Here is a 17964-nt window from a genome sequence, read left to right as displayed (position 1 = left end):
TTTATGCACACAGTGGGTCAAGTTCTTTTCTGTAGGCAAGGTCTCATTGGTGACATATTTAGAGAGCTGTTTATAACTCAGTATAACACAGCATTCTGTAGTGTCCTTACTTGCAGTGTCTGGACAGCGTGGACATCAGTTAAAAACTGCTGTGATGCGACCACATCTTCTTCCATCTGTTAGGCTCCCAAAGCTTGAAGAGAGGGTGGTACAGAAGGCACTGATGCACGTCTCTACAGACTTGTCACTTGTGCTGCAATAATGAAATTCCCAGATCATGTGGAATGGGAATTCCACTCCACTGGAACTGCTGACTAGCTAAAAAGGGAGAAAGGGAGGATTTGCTGCTGGCATCTGAATTCTACACAATTTCCTTGCCGTTGCACTGAGGAAGACTCCTGAAGGCTGATGGCCTTCCACTCAGCTGAGGGCGATCTCCCCTTTGCAGTTACAGCTGCATGACTCCAGAGGCATGTGAACCCGTTGTTAAAGAGAAGGGGCAGGAAAGGCTAATGTAAGTCTAGTTGGCAATGTTGCAAGTCGGTATTTTGTACTTTAGGCATATTAACAGCAACGTATATGAGTCGTTCTGTATTACGTATCTCATTTCAGCCTCTGATTAAGTTACATCGTGTGCACAATCCTTTCCTTGACACTTGACACAGCAGCTGCCAAGGCTGGTTTCTGGTCAGGTCTGTCCTGGGAACAGCGTGTGCCATGGTGTGGATAAAGGGTGGTCAGGCTGGATGTGTGTCTCTGCTTGCCCCTTCCATTGCAACTTTGTTGTGGTAACCTTTATGAAACCCAAACCAGCTGCTTCCTAGTTTTACACAAAACACATTAATTGGGATCTCTGGCTTTGGTGAAACAGACAACTCCTACTTGTAGGAGTTCTCTAGATATGATGCTTGTCTCCACAAATTGCAAAAGTGTACCTTGGCCCAGAATTTGATACAGGGAATATTTATTATTGGTAAGTGAAAACATACAAAAACTTTGTAGTGAGTCCTTCATGGCCCTGTACCTATTAAAATAGCTGCTGACAGATCTGATTTCCAGTCGCCAGAGTAAAAAAGACTGCCAAGCAATTCATCTGTGTCTGTCATTGAGGGTATTTCCTGGTTGCACTTTTAGTCAGCTCCTTGCACAAGTTTCCCCCCAAAAGTGTGCAGTGAAACTGCCTTCCTGAATCAGCTCCTCTGGAAGGTTATCAACTACTAAAACCAAAACAGTCCCACACTACAAGTGTGTAGAAGCAGCAGCAGCAGGAGTGGAATTCTTTGCATCCCCTTAATACATTTAGCTCAATAGTATTTCAATCAATGTATTTAATGTATTTATGTGTGATTCTTAGGGCACTTTTAACAGTACTTACAAATCTACAAATTCTGTTCCTCTTTCAAAACATGTTAACTTTTCAGAACTATTTAAGGCATACTGGAAGGCAGAATCTGTATCTCTTGTTCTGACATCTTTTAATTTTAGAAGAGCTGTCGCTGTGTTTCACAAGCCACTGATTTACACAGTGGCACTAACCATGTGAGCACTGCTGATTTTGTGTCAAGGGTCCCAACCCTCCCAGCCTGTCCTTGGCCTGACGTAACCTCCCAAGCTCCTGAAGTCAAGGGCAGAGCTTGTCTGACTTCAGCAACAGGAGTGAAGCGCTAATCCCTGTAAGCACCTTTTCTACATAAGCACTTAGTGCATGGAGGAGTCTGGTACTTTGACTGTGTCAGCACAATCAGAGCACTGTAACTCTCACACTGCATCAGGATGTTGCGGCCGCTGCTCTGACCTTCTCATGTCGGCATGGCTCTGTTTATGATGGAGCTTTCATGTAGGCACGTGCAGCAGGCTTTTTAAATAGCCACCTGACAAAGCTTTGCTGCCCTCACCCTTGGCTGCAGCAGCCTGGGAGCCCATGCTGGCCCTGTTTGGGTCCATCAGATGCAGGGTGATGAGGGTGAACAGTGCGGAGGGGCCAAGGCTGAGGGCAAGACCTGTATTTGAACTAGCAGGTGGAGGGGTGCTCCAGCTGTGCATCAGCTGGGTGTGGTGTTCAGCAGCCATTTATGGATAAAGCAAAAAGCCTTGATGCTTGCAAGCCACAGGTACCTAGGGTATCTAACATGGCAGGCTTAAGTTCTGCTGCCCACTGTCTGGGTCACGCTGGTTTTGGCAGTCAAACAGTTGATTTCACTGCCTACTATTTTAGCTCATTTACTTTCTAGAGAAATGAAATAGGAACCAAGAGGTTTTGTGGTTCAGAAACATCAGTTTGTTTCCTAGCATGACAGCCCTGCTGCTCTTCCCCCAAAAGGTTGCTTTCTTGGCTCATACTCTTGCAACAGCAGCAGGAATAGTATAAGCAGCCTCATACCTCAGCTAACTCAGCTTTACAAGACATTAAGAGCATACCAAGCCAACTGTGAAGAGGACTGGAGAAAGAGGAGAGCTCCTGGGTGTTGCGTAGAGCTGCAGAGCCACAGGAGAGAATGCAAGGGGTAGCTGCTGTGCCTCTGGTGGAGGGGAGAGCAGCCAGGCAGCCGGACTGTTCTGGCTCAGTGGGCTGTTACAAGGTACTTCTCCCAGCCAAGACCATGCATGGTTCAGCATCAAATGCTGGGGATTATCTCCCCAGCTGTGAGGGCCACCATCTCGGCTAGACATTCCATGTTCTCTTCCTGGGCCAGGAGGGAATTGAGTGTTTGCAAAGAAAGGTTTATTTTATATTAAAATGGCTGGTTATATTATATTAAATTAATTAATGGCTGGTTTATCTTACATTAAATGCCATCATTCTCATCCAGTAGCTCCGTGCTGGAGATCTCTTCAGGGTGTATAAGGAAGGCATTTAGGTTGCCTCTCTGTCTGAGAGAATCCTCAAGCCAATTTCTTCCTGTGAGTACTAAATCACTGGGCTATAAATCACACTGTGGGAGCAGAAGGGAGGGGAGAAAGCATCATCCTTCACTGTTCCAAAGAGATTGGGTGTGTGACTAATTTGTTGGCCTTCTATAATGGGGCTACAGAACTGATGGACAGGGGTAGAGCAGTTGATGTCATCTACCTGGACTTGTGCAAAGTGTTTGACACTCTCCTGCACAACATCCTTGTCTCTAAATTGGAGAGACATCAATTTGATAGATGGATCACTTGGGGGGTAAAGAACTTGGCTGATGGCTGCTTGCAAAGAGTTGGGGTCAATGGCTCAATGTCCAGCTGCAGACCAGTAATGAGCGGTGTCCCTCAGGGATCGGTGTTAGGACCGGTCTTGTTCAACATCTTTGTTGCTGACATGGACAGTGGGATTGAGTGCGCCCTCAGCAAGTTTGCCGATGACAGCAAGCTGTGTGGTTCGGTTGATACGCTGGAGGGAAGGAATGCCATCCAGAGGGACCTTGACATGCTTGGGAGGTGGGCTGATGCCAACCTCATGAAGTTTAACCATGCCAAGTGCAAGGTCCTACACCTGGGTGGGAGCAATCCCAGGCACAGCTACAGGTTGGGCAGAGAAGAGATTCAGAGCAGCCCTGCAGAGAAGGACTTGGGGGTGTTGGTCGATGAGAAAATGAACATGAGCCGGCTTCAGTGTGCGCTTGCAGCCCAGAAAGCCAACCGCATCCTGGGCTGCATCAAAAGGAGCGTGACCAGCAGGTCGAAGGAGGTGATCCTGCCCCTCTCCTCTGCTCTAATGAGACCTCACCTGGAGTATTGTGTGCAGTTCTGGTGTCCTCAACATAAAAAGGACATGGAACTGTTGGAATGGTTATAGCTGAAAGATGTGGCCTCAGGCAGAAGTTCCCCACCATCTGAGGAAAACGGTGCTCTAACTACTGGGCTATTATGTGAAAGGTTGGAGCACAACTCCATCCTCCACCTGCGTTTTAATTGAGAGGCAAGTGCCTGAGTAGCTGAGTCAAACCTGAGCTGCTTGACGCAGTTGTGTGTTAGGAGAGGCACCTGGAAGAGCAAACCATGGTGGGAAAGGCATGGCACAGCATGGCATGGCACAGCCAAGCCTCCAGGGGCCAGGGTGGGCTGGGAGGAATGTGCAAAACTGAATTGTGGGTGCAGGCGCAGGGAGTGGTTGGCACATCCCCGTCCACAAGGGCAGTGCCTTGGCTGGCAGCTCACGATGGGCAGCTGAACACGTCTCCAGAGGTGCTGGCAACATCTGTGGGGCTTAGGGGTCTTTTGGCATTGCAGCACAAGGGACGGCCGTGGGGGCTGCGGCACTGTTCTGCCTCCTTTGCAAGAGGAGAATTGATCAGCCTGGCCCCAGATGAATCCTTTAATCTGACAAGGATGGATAGGTGTGGGGCTCCCTTCCCCTTGCTTTTAAGGGAGGAAATTTTGGCTTCAGAGGAGGTTTCACATCAATGCCTTCTTGCCTTGCACGGGATATAGGCTTTTTAAAAAGGCTCCAGGTTTAGGAATTTTCCCTAGGCCACTGCTTCTATGTCTCCTGTACCCTGAATGCCTGCACTGAGCCCATGGGGCACCTCTCCCGTGGTGTTGGGCACCTTGCTGTGTGGTGGAGCTCCCTGAGCCCTGAATACAGCACCCAGCCCCACATGGGATCTTGCTGAGCTGCTGCCCAGAGCCACTTTCTCCTCTGGAGACATTGCCTTGGCAGCTACTCGCACTGGAAAAAGTGGTTGGCTGTGGCTGAACTACCTCAGTTTTTTGCCTCCATGTGCAATATCTGTGGGGCTGCCTGGGGCTCCACGGACCAGTCTTCCCTGGTGCTTTTGAGTGCACTGGCAGGGTGGTAAGTTGTGATGTCATAGCTAGACATCATACTGGGATAATAACATTCACCCTTAAATTTTCCTTATTTTGCTGTTTTTTAGTATGTTACCTATGATGGCCTTTGCCTCAAATGCAAGGCATGTTTTGCCAAAGCCAGAGAGGGAGCTCTCTGGATGGAGGTGATTGCAGTGTACCCCCATCAACCAGCATCAGGGCTGGACAGTGAGGAGCCTCCCAGACCCTGGTATGGTTTCTGTGAGGCAGCCTCTCACTTCCAAGGATACAGCCTGCACTTTTGGCTTGTGCAGTGATACGAAAACCCAACATGGACATGAGGAAGAGCAACAACAAACCGGGTTACAGAAAGCACATCTGAGCATTGGAGATGTATTCTAATAAGCATGATCCTGCTTTTTCATCACACCTCTCCCCCTGCTACCCCAGGGTACTTTTACAGCCTGCAGTGAGATGCCAGATTGCAGTTTATGCATTTCATGGACCTAACTAGGAACAGATGCTGTGTTCCCGCTGGCCACAGCAGCTCTGGCGTCGCAGGGACTGCCGCACGTGGGGTATGCAGGGGGCACATTGCCCTGTGCAGGGTGCTGCGAAGCACATCACGCTGCACTTTGCCTCTCCCCAGGGCCCTGGTAGGATATCTTTGTGTATTTGTTTGGTTTTAGTCACTTGCCTCACACAGAGATCGAGACCTCAAAAGGAAAACCAAAAGCAACCTCTAACATGTTTTATTCCCCTATTCCCCCTGTAAGCCTTAGGGAAAGCAGGACTGAGCCAAACTGTACAACGGGCTAAAACTGGTATTCCTCAGAAATGCTGACAGTCTCACCAGAGAGGAAATCAGTTAATTTTGTTGTATTTTTCCCCCCCATAGGTCCTGCTGCTTCCTCATGTACAGCAGGGAAAAAGGTGTCCAAATCTCCTGCTTCCACCCACAGCAGAGAATCGTCTGCTTCTTCATTACAGGAATTAGAAAGGGAGTCAGTAGCATGATGAACAAATACATTCATCAAGTGAGTTTATTCTTTACTTCCCTGGACTTTTTCTGTGCCAGCATGAGATCCTAGCGAGGCCATGGGAACATGCATTGTGGACCCTGCAGGATTTAGTTGGAGGGACTGGAGACACCCATGGGCTCACCAGCAACAGCTCTGCTGTGCTGTGGTGAGGTTGGTGCCCACAGGGCAATGGGGACAGTCTGTCCATCAGACAGCAAATAAAACCTCAGCCAGGATGGCTGCTTGTTACAAGCTGTGCCCTTGTTTCAAGGGCCTGAAGAAAAAGGGTGGTTGAAGGGAGAGAGGTGCCCTTTATGTGTCTGTTAAATACATGAAGTTTGAGGGAGCTCTGCTATTGTGTCCTGAAGAAAAGAGAGCTGTTACGGAGCAAAGGAGCTGAAGTGTCTGCCAAAGTGTCTAATAAGATGCAAAGTCTTTAGACTTTACATAAAGCAACCATGTGGCTCAACTAAGTAGGCTGGTTAAAGCCAAGCAGCCTCGCACACTTTAAACAAAAACTAGATAAAAGCTTTTCTGTGCCACGTGGCTGGGAATAATGGTGCTGCCTCTGGATCCCTTGACCCTGACCTGGGATGCACTAATTTATTTGCCTTGACTTGGCTGAAGACCCCTTCCTGACTTCAGGGAGACTGTAAAAGTGTGGCTCTTGCTTGTGCTACGTAAAACACGTGCTTAAAGAATGCCTGGCTCTGAGTTGGGGAGTTTTGGAGAGCATCAGTGCCAATCAAATCTTAAAAGTCAATGAAAAAGTGCCATGGAAAAATGCATGCTGTGGCCTGTAAAGTGCCTAGGTGTTCTTAAAGTGGTGATTACTGTACTGACAGCACAAGAAATGGTGGCATGGGCTGTATTTCTCCACCTCAGCATGTTTTAACAGAAGAAATATTTTCAGACCATGGATACAGAAACTGAAGTAGGTCATTGTGGCCAGGGTCTGGCCTGGAGTGCAGGGGGCCCTATCGTGAGCCTTTGGATGCTCTTTTAATGTTAAAAATGAACAGCCTACCCCCTTAGAATTGGCTCTTTAGTTCACAGTTGCATGTGGGGATGGCTGAGCACATCATTTCCTCCGATCAGTTGTGTGTTGGGTAAAGATGAGATGTTCAAAACATGCCCACTACAGAGGGTGAGCTCAACTGAAGCTACGCCTGGACGGATGCTTCTGAGACAGCTGGCATTAAAGCTGCCTTTTGCATTGACGTCAGGCAGTATCCCAAGCAATAACTCCTGTTTCTATTGTCAGGTGATACATCTCCCAAGGACGGGACTATTTCCCACTGGCATTTGTCAAATTAATGTGAAGTTTTGATTTAAGCCCACATTTGTTTCATACAGTTACAGAGTCTTATTTTAAAACATGTCTGGTTTTGTTTAGGTAAGCATAACAAACTTAGTGGTTAGGAAGTAATGCTCATTACTGCTATGATTATTGTTAGTCAAGCCAAAGCTTTTGAGTATGAGTGGGTGAAAATAGAAAAAAGTCACATCCTAGCATGTTTTCAGCCCATAACAAATATTTTGTTTTTTTAAGTAGTGCTTGGAAAGTGTGTGTTTGTTTGTGTGTACTGCATTAGTGTATTTTAAAAAGCTGTTTTTATGGCCTTTGTTATTGGGTTTTTCTCAGAAGTGAATGCCGATATGAGTAAGATACGTGTTGGTGTGTTCTAGATACAGTGAGTCGGGGTGAAGGCCTTTTTTGCAAGGGTCTGTAGATATTTCTCTACCCTTCCAGCTACCAAAATCTTCCTGAGAGTAGAGGATGTGGTGCAGCGGGGCAGCGTGCCACAGACCTGCTTGATGATGTGGTGGGGATGCCTGCATGCGGGGTATAGACCCTACATGGAGTATCATAACAACAGGACTGAGAGATCCCCTTGCTCTGCTTGCCTGATTTTCCTACTGAGTTTAGAGCATGGTGTCTGAGGCATGAAGGGATGCATGCACATAAAACAAGACAGAGATTTCCCCTCTGTGCTGGGGACATGGAAAGGAGGAAGCCCCTGGGTTAGGATCAGCAGGGATTTGGAACTGTGAGTCTGGTCACTGTGAATTTGTAACTCAAAGCATGCTTTTGGAAAGCTTTTTATATGGTCTGAAGCTTTTCTCCAAAGTAATTACAAGATTTATTAAAACATCTTAAAGACCTCTTGATATGAAGGGAATCTCAGATATTAGCAGGGACACACCAGGTGAGGTTCGTTGGCAGGAGTCAGTAATCAGCTCAAAGGAGAAAAGACTATCAGAAAAGGAAATTCTCTGGCACAACGGAATAGCAGGTAATTAATAATTACTGCAATTATAGTAAGTAATAACTGACTATTCATCAGTGGCTTGCCAGGCCTCATTACTCACAGATTCTTTCTGGTAGATCTTCCTCCCTCCCCCCCCAAACAATAAAAATATCAACAACCGAATCTCATCATGTTTTGGTGCAAGTTCAGCTCTTCATGAAATCTAGAAGGTGATGTTTGGTACTGAGGGAGTGTGACTTCTCCCTGGACTCGCCAAGCCCAGAAATGCTGATCACGTTTGCTATCCTAAAAGACAAAGTGGCTCAGTTCTTCAGACTTTAACACAGCAGGATGGCCTCAGAAGGTGAATCCTATAAGGAAGTGATTTGCAGTTCCAAAGCATTAGGATAAGAAAAATACAGGATCTGGCCTGCCACTGGAGGAGATACCTGTCTTGTAGCAAAACAGAGGTGCCGGCTATGCCTGATGAGGTGTTCTGTTAGCACTGCTGTTAAAAATGGTTAGACTTGCAGGGACATTTGCATCATATCCAGGTTGCGTAAGTGGTTCTTTGGAAAACTGTCTTTGGGAAGCCAATAACTCTATATAGACGCTGGTTATGTTGGGGGATCAAAAGGTTCATATCATAATATCATAAAGAGAAGTGAATTTCCACATCCTAAGAGGCATAAGAGCAACTCTGTGGCAAGACCTCAGATATAAAAAAATTGTGGAGAAAGGGTGTAGTGATTGAAAAATAAGAGCTGGAGTTGTGAGCAAAATAAATGCTGTTAGGATCGTGATTTCTGATAGCCATTAAAACTGCATGGGAAGAATCATTATTTACATTCACAAAAAGCAAACAGCTCTTGCATATAGTGATCTAATGGTATGGGTGAGAACTGATCAGTCAGTTTGCTTTTGTAAGAGTCCAGTGAAAAAGTGCCTGCAGTCTTCCTAGCTAGGATGGGAGATGTATTGAAGAAATTAAGATGTTTTTTGACCAGGGAAAGACCAACTATATTACTGTAGCCACAGTAACATAAACTTGGAGGCTGCTATTGGGACAGTATGTGCTGGCAAGAAGGAACGTGCAGCTCTAGCAAATAAAATGTTTTAGGTAGGTACCTTAGAATAGTTTATCTGACTGGCTGAGGACATCTACACTGCCCTGAATTATGTGCCTTTTATTCTGCTGTGTATAACTAGTGGAGCATTGAAAAAGATGCCTTTTTCAGTGACAGTCCTGTTTGAGCCAAGGCTGTGTAAGTGTGTGACTGCTATTGTGATGTGTGCTATTTTCAGGTAAGTGAGCCCCAGTGACCCAGGATAGAAATGATTCTCTTGACTATTGTACAATGAGCGTTGATTCTTTTTGTAAAAAAGCCTTGATGATAAAAGATGACTTCTGAATGCATGAAGAAATGTGGCATGTCTGGTGGACAATTTAAGGCTGAAAAAGTGCTTTAGACTATGAGACCAGCGTAGCTACTTGTATTTCATAGCACATACAGCAGTGATGCAGATATTCACTAACGGGTGTTGGAAAGGAGAAGAAGGATGCAGAATTCACAGATGAGGGGGGAACTTCAGGGGAGAATTGAGGGTTAAACAGAACTTGTTGTCTTCCTCAGCACAGGCTCTGGAGGTGAATGGACCTGAGGGAGACCAGCTATACTCCAAGCTCCTAAGTAGGAGCTTCAAGAGTGATGCTAATTTGTAAACAATTATACAGATGTTGATAAACCCGGAGCTTTTGGATGTGGAGGATGCTATTCCCATGAGCTTGGCTGGTGAAAGTGTGCAGAGACCCATTGAAAAGCATTTGGTTATTGCTGTTACCAGATTTTTTTTCAGAAAAGGGAAATCTATTAGACCAGTGTGGCACCATGAATATAGCAAAGAAGATGTAGATCCTCAGACTGTCATCAAAACAGAGCTGAGTCGTCAAGGGTGTCAAACACTCCAACAGGACTCTCCCATTGAGCAACTGAAGGTGAAGGAACAGAGTGTCTCCCCATCCCAAAACTGCATGTAACCAACACCACTGAATGTATTCCTGGCTTCCCCAAATCCACCACGGTACTTTCAAAAGTGCTTTGGGCTTGTGAACATGTGGAAGGAGAGAATTTCCTTCAAAGAAGGATGTTTGCCAAGTCCTCAGTGCTTCGCATGTTCAAAATCACAACCACCCTGTTGCATGTGGCAACAAGAAGAGGCGCAATGCTGGCATTTGGCCCACAGAAAACTTCTATGTGCCTTTTAAGGAGGGGCCTGTGTTTGCCAAAACCATGGCATTTGTGTGGCACTTTTCTCAAAGGCCAGACAAGCTGCCTTTCTTAAATTACCCATTTGGCACAAGCAAGTGGTATCAGGGTTTCTGTTGTCATGGTTTGAAATGGGGAGATAAATGCAACACATTCCTGGTTGTTAACCAAGAGAGTTGAAACATCTGAGAGTTTTGTGTGGACGCTGGTTGTTAACAAAGAGCTATGAGATGTCTGAGAGCTTTGTGTATATGCTGAGCCCTTTCCAGGGCTGGAGAAACACCACTGAAGGGCACAAGCTAGATGGCACTGGAACTGAAAACAATAGAAGGAGGGAGGGATGCCTTTAGCAAGGTGAGAACTGTAGGTGGTCTGTTACATAGTCTCCCAGAAAGTCAGCTTGCGACATTTATAGGCACTGCAGAAGATTTTAAAACACTGCTCTGCTGGTTTTAAACTGGATAACCTCCCCAAAGATCTCAGTTGTTCTCACAGGATAAGGCGTCACAGGAAAAGGGTCTTCTGATGAGACATGAGCTAGAGGGTGTAATGTTTTGTATGTAATGAAGCAGGATCTCTCTTCTCTTGCTCCTCTCTTGAATGTTGTCAGGTTTCCCCACTCATCATCGACAGTGACTTGTAAAGCCCTTGGGAAACATACCGCCACTGTTCCTGGTCCTGACTGGTGACAGCCTGATGGTTGCTGAAATCCCTACCAGGAGCCACAGCAATGCCACCAAGCTCCAAGAACTGCTTGTAAAGGCTCTGCAAGACCCCATTTGCCTTTGCCTTTTTTGACATTAAGTAGGAGTTTTTATTTCTTTCTTTTTTTTCCTTCTACTCTTTCTGGTAAAAAAAACCCGCAGTAATTCCCTTCTCCATCCCCTTTTAAGATGCATGCAGGCCTCTGCATCTTGAGGATGGTTACATCCAGAAGGTTTATACTATTTTAATAAATGGCTTAAAAGCCTGCTTAAAATTCTTTCCTCTGTTTAATCCATAATTTTTCAAAACAGTTTAAAAGGCCGTAGGGGTTTCACTGCCCATCTTGTCTCTTTAGGCTTAAGGCCCAGGCTTTTTTTGATAGGCTGCCCGTCTCACTGCAGATGTACTTTGAACCACAGTTTTATTTGGAGAGGTGCTGCATACCTTCACCTTGTAATCTCCCAGTGTGCATTTGCAGCTGATGCCTCCCACTCCATCTTCTAAAACTTAGTTTTGCTGGTTTAGGGAAAATATAAACAGTCTACAATTAGAAAGGTGTGTTTTTACCTGCCTCTGAGTTACGGTCTCTGACTGCTGCAGAGGTTTTAATGCATTTGAAGACCAAACCCTCACTGGGAGTGCAATAAGTTTAGAAGAGATCCTTCAGTGTAGACATGTCTGGTAGCTGCACTGTCACCTGCTAATGTCAGGCTGGAGGACTTGCTCACACCGCAAACACTAACATCAAGATAAAACACATTTTTAGTCAAGCACTTGTAAAAGATAGTGTTTCACAGCAGTCTGAGATGAGGAGACACCTGTGCTGTTAGGAAGTTAAAAGCAGAGTCACTTGAAGCTGCGCTTATTTAACGCACCCTCTTAAACAGCATGTTACAGATAGCGACAAAAATAGCTGCAAAATAAGAAAATATGTGTATGGGTTTGAAGCACCTCCAAGCAAGTTCCACATTCAGTGTGAAGAGATTTCAAAGAAAGGTGAGGCTGGTGAGCCACAGTGTTGGGTTTGGGCACGGCCAGGATCATTTCCCAGCCACCCGCGTCTGCTTCTGGCTGCTTTATTTTGCAGAGCCCTTTGGTTCAAACCACTGAATGGGCTGCCAGCCTGTCCTCTGTGCTCATCTGTCATTAGATAACGAGCCACTGCCCTCTCCTTCCCCTGCTCAGATCCTTGCTGCTCTGCTGCAGCTGCTGCCACATCTCCTTTTGGGCCAGGGAGTCCCTGGTCAGCTGCCATTGGTCTCACAGCTCAGTGCTGAATGGTGGGCTTGTGCCTTCTGCAGAAGATCAGCGCCAGGAGGCTGCTTTCTGCAGCCACCCCTGAACTTATTTCCCAAAGGAAAAAGGCTTGTGTGAGACTGCAACAGAAGGATTTTGGACTGTTGTGGCCTGTGCTGTATTACCAGAGCACATTAGTTAGCACAAGGTTAGCAGGTGTATAATCTGCTCAGATAGTTACAGATATCAGATCAGGCATGTGTACTGTGAGCTGGTGCACATCTGTGAACACCCTTAACAGATACTGCTAGGACTGAGGCTCTCTCCAGCTGAGTGAGGTTACCTTGAGCATCAGAAAGGCTGTGAGCTTGGAGTTACTGATCCCCATTAGGAAAAAAAAAATAAGCCAAATGATTAGAGAAGGGGGAAGGAAAGCATGGCTGGTGTCTGAGTTCATAGTGCAGCCAATAGTACAATAGCACAGCCATAGACAGCTTTGATTTCTACATATGAATCCCCCTGGAAAACAAACAAATAAATAAATAAATAAAAGTATGTTTATTTTGTGCACTGAACTCTTTTGGCATGTTTGAGAAGGTTTTAAACACCTAAAGCTCAGACTGGGGCAAGCAATGAATGAGTAATCCTCATAATTTCAAGCTGGTAGTTTTGATTAAAAAGCTCATCCCGTAACTGCACACTTCTAAATATCTCTTAAAATCTGCTCCTCATTGCTGCTGAATATGCAATGTAACATAATTGTGCTGCAGCCTTGTAAAACTCTTCAGTTTGGGAGTCTTTGAAGGCTTGTACATCTCTATCTTCTGCAACAAAAAATTGATCAGAACACAAAGTTAACTTTTTTTTCATCAAAATAGCCTATTCCATCTAGCATATTTTTAAGCAAGAGTTGGACTAGGATGGCAAACGCTAGTGCTATTTGAAACTGCCTGTGTTTGCTTTTCTATTATGCACTTGCAATAATTGAAATTAGGTAGAGGGTGAATACCAGCAGGTGTCCTAAATTTAATTCATTTTGTTTTAAATAAGCCAGAAATAAATGCTAAAAATGTGTATGCATGTGCTCCTGGGAAGGTATTTGATACATTTAATACAACTGTTACCTTTTAGAAGTTGTGAAACTTATTCTTGGCTGCCAATTATGTCTATTTCAGGTATGTGAACAACATCAGAAAATGAAGCGAAAGTGTTTTGATAGAGCAAAATGTTCTTTGTATGTTAATGTGAATTCCAGAAGGCTTGTGCAGTTTGACTGTAATGCTTACTGGGCAACTGCTGTTGCTGAAATGGGCTGCAATAACAAGAGCTTAATGGTTAGCTTTGGTACAGTGAGACTTGCAGGAGCCAGGAACTTCCTGAGAGCGCAAGTCAAAGGGGCAACTTTTTAGATTTTTCTCCTAAATATAGCTCTTTTGGTCAATCCCAGAAGTTAAACAAGCGTTAGATGTTGTCATTGCAGTCGCTGGAGTGAGACTCGAGGTGTGCAAGAGGCTCCACCTTGAGCTCCCCTGGACACTGGGGCCAGAGAGCAGAGGTGAGGGGTGGGTGAGGTGTGGGGGGTGCATCCACGTAGGACTGAGTAATGCAAAGATTGGATAACATAGTGGGAGTCTTCCTTGATACAATCCCGAGGGATGGGGCTGGGGAGGTGAAAGAAAGTATGAGTTATGTCAATGCGGGATTTAGCTAGACTCTTTCCAGGCTCTTGATTCAGGCTGTGCGTGACAAGGATGTGCAGCCCCTCCTGTCTCATGCTGTGATTTAGAGCTGTATTCTTGCCTCTTGGTGGCTGTGAGGATTTTCACAAGGGCAAGCTTTCCAGAAACTCATTTCTTACAGTTTCCTTTTTTGTCTGTGTTTGAAAAAAATAAATCATTGTTGTTTGTCTTAAAATCCATTTGGATATTAAAACAGGCTGGATTTTTCCTTTTTCTGTCTCATCAAATAGTTTGTCCTCTGCAAATGCAATTTCAGTTTAAGCGTGGATGCCTATGGATTGAGGACAAGCTTGGCAACAGTATGAATGAACAGAACAGGGAAGAGCTTAGAAGTGCCTGGTTTGGTTCGATGTTTCAGAAATAAACCAAATATGCTACGTAGAAAGTTCCAAAAAAAGCACCAAGGACTTATGGGGCAACTGGTGGAGTCAACCTGTTTCCTCCCTTCTCCCATCAAACATTCCATAGTCTCCTGCTGGGATGCTTCCTGAGACAGTGGTTTGCAACCCTCCTCTGAAGTGGACTGTTTCCCCTCTGAGCTTGTTCTACCTGCTGGGAATTAGGGAATTTGGAAGGTCTTCTTCAGCTTCTGCGGTGACAGTGTGCTGTCTAATAGCATGGAGAATACAGTAACTGAATAAAGGTTAATGTTTGTCAGCAATTAAAAAATTAATTCATTTCTTCTTCCATTCTCCTGCTCTCAGTGTACCTCAGCTCACGCTCATCATGAGGCAGCTGCTGGGAAGGACAGTCCTGTTCCTGTGCTCCTGCTGCTCTTCCCTACTGCAGGTTTTAGTAGCTGGAGATCTTTCCCAGTAGCAGTATTTGGTGTGAAGACTGCTGTACTGTGCTTAATGGTGAAGAAGAGGAATCGGCTCTGTCCTCATGTGTTTGTTCAAAGACACAAAAAAGACACAAAAGTGTCATAAAGGACTTCCTGTCTCCAGAACCAGCTCCGAGGCACTCTGTGCCCACCATGGTGCTGTGAATCCTCCAACAAACTCAGCATGGGTTTCCAAATGCTGGGGTATAAAAGATGCCAGAGGGATAAACACTCATGAAGGGTGATACCCATCACTGTCCAACAGCCATGGAGAGGTAGATAGTCCCTCCTGGGAGCACATGTGGACAGTTATGGATTGCTGCCTATCATTAAAGAGCTTCTTCATAACAAAGAATGACTTACGTGCCTGAAGTACTCAGACATCTGAGACACTGAAACATACTTACATGCTGCCATCCTGTACTCAGTGCTCACCTCATGCCCATGAGTAGATGAGACTTTGTACAAGTCGATGAGACTTTGCTCTCTTGGAAACCAAGTTACAGCTTGCCTAAGGCAGACTTCATGCCTCTGTCAGCCTCATCAGCCTAAAAGAGCTTTTGCAGCCCTTTCTCCTCTGCTCCTTCTGCAGGCTTGATATTCATCCTTTGATCTCCGGATCTACAGCCTTAGAAAAACAACAGTTTCACTGGGGTTGAGGCAGAGCCCTCACATCTTCCAGGCTGTAAATCTGACTATTGTGTTTGAGCATTGCCTGTGATGCTTCTTATCGAGGTCATTGTTCCACCCTTTCCTGTTTGGTTTCTTTCACAATTCCTTTTCAATGGGCTCCCTAGTAAAAAGCCCATCATAAACAAACACATAGAGCTTTGCACAATACAAAATAACATTGATTTCCCAGTTTTCCTCCTCCTCAGCATAAAAAATGCACCTCATACCTAAAATGAAAGAATGCCAATGGGATGGAGAACATCTAAGAAAGTCACAGCCTCCAGTGGCAAACCACGGCTGGTGCAGCTGAGAGCTCCCCATCCAGTTTCCAGCTTTCCCAGGGCTTTTGTAAGTGGGATAAAGTAGTGGTGTGGGTCCAGAGAGCCGCCCCCCGCCCGCCAGCAGCACCGGCTCCAGCCCTCCAGCAAGGTCTCGTGTTGATTCAGTGTCCTCTAGCGGCAAACCTGAGACAGAGGCCCACAGCAGTGCAAAATGGGGACATCCTTCTGCCTAGCTTCAGGAGAAGCAGCAGAACAGGGCCTTGGAGTGTGCATCTTGGAGGAAACAGGACTATTGCATGTGTCCTCCAAGCCATGGTTATAATGTGTAGCACTATATGTGTTAGCCAAGCCATAGTATCACTGCTGTCTGCTTCAGCCTTTGGTGTTAGACATGCTAAAGAGGCTTCTGGAAAGCTGTTATTGCAATACTTCAATATATTCTTACAAATGAGCAAACTAGCCAAAATTTTTCACTGTGTTCACTGTGAATGACTGAGATTCTTCCTTAAGAGTAACGCTTAGTGCTTTGCCTGGGTGGCAGATAAGGAAGCTAAGCTGCAGAGGTGAGACGGAGCCCTCTCCATCCCTGTGGCTGGCTGGGAGCCAGGTGCATCACGCAGCAGGGCGGTGCTCAGTGGGGATAATTCACCAGCCCTACCATCCCTTCCCATGAGTCCTGGGAATAGCACACTCATTCTGGATCTTTTCAGCACATTGGCACAAGTTCTTCCTGTCACATTTAGTAGCCCTTGGTTACTTAAAGTATCATAACCAAGCTGCATTTAAAGTGCTTGCATTGATCTCCTTTTCTAAGATCCGTTGCAGTTTCCTGCTCTTTGTTTCCTCCCCCCCTCCCACTTCTGATTCCCATCCTCCCAAATTCTTCCAAACTCTGTAGTTGGATGCTGTTTCCTGACCTATGATTTAGTGATTTCAAATCCCTTCAGACTCTGGGTATGTTTTCTGTCTGGAGATGAACTCTGGCTAAGCTCATTTCCAGCAGTGACATGAAGGCATGACTTGTTATTTTGGCATTCTGCGCAAAGTCGATAGAGAAATCATAAGATCAAATGGATCTCTGCATCAGGCTGGCTTCCTGGAAAAGATGATGCACTTTTAGTTGTTATCAACACAAGCTCCCAATTAAAAATTTGTCATAACACTAACATTGAGGAATAATGAGTCAGCTTCTCAGATAATGGAGTGTGGCTGCAATCCTTTTCTCTCTCCTCGCCCCCCCGAATATCTTTCTGTGTTGCAAAAACACATATCAAACCTTTGGCTGTAATCTTTCTTCCACAAACATGAAATCAAGCACTATGTAGTGTTTTCCTTAAACAGATGTAGAAAAGCTTTTTCTTCCCCTACTTTTGCTGCCCCTGAAGAGAGCAAGGAAAACTCTTCAAAATATCTGAGGCTTTTCAGATGACACCAATTGGCTGGATTTATTAACTGCAGTGCGAGAAATCAAGACTGAAAAATGACTTTATTTCTGCTTCTGCTTGCACAGTGTTTTGCATCAGGAAACCTGGTTTTGAACATCTCCAACAACCTGTTTTTCTTCAACAATCCACGCTGTTTGGAGTCCAGGTCTTCCCCTTGACTTGCTAAGTGTGGAGCAGCTACAAGGTTCACTGAGGACATCCTCCCTCTCTGGTCTCCTTGCAGAGTTCAGAAAACTTCAGAAAACAGACTTTAGGACTTCAAAGTAAAAGGCTGCTCCGGGGATCCAGACAGAAGGGAAGCACTGTGCACCCAGGTGAGTTAGGCACTGGCTGTGGACAGCAGATCCCTAGCATGGTAAAACACCTCTGGTATTATCACCTGCTTGGACCAAGCCACTATCTTAGGGAGCCAGGTTTGCTGCTTTCTGCCACTTAGGGATGCGTTGGGGTAGATGGTGAGCTCATGTCTGGCCTCTGCTAGTGGCAGCAGTCACTCCACCACTGCCTCATCACAGCGGGCTGTAGAAGTGGACAGCCTGGCTCTCCTGACCTATGCCAATCCTTCCTCTTCCTCCTATGGCAGGAACAGCCATTTCCCAACCCCTCAAACACAGCGTGGCAAAACCAAACTTTGCCCCTGTGGCTTAAAGTATGGAAGTGGTTCAGATGGTGTCCACTGCATTACTCATGCTGTTGTGGTTTAACCCCAGCAGGCAACTCAGGACCACACAGCTGCTCACCCCCCGTCTCCCTGGTGGGTTGGAAAAATTGAT

The sequence above is a fragment of the Pezoporus wallicus genome, unplaced genomic scaffold (assembly GCF_028554395.1).
Source record: "Pezoporus wallicus isolate ANWC-B61680 ecotype Strahan unplaced genomic scaffold, APGP_CSIRO_Pwel_v1 contig_4722, whole genome shotgun sequence".
In the NCBI taxonomy this organism is placed as follows: domain Eukaryota; kingdom Metazoa; phylum Chordata; class Aves; order Psittaciformes; family Psittacidae; genus Pezoporus; species Pezoporus wallicus.
Note: the sequence above shows the minus strand (reverse complement) of the source record.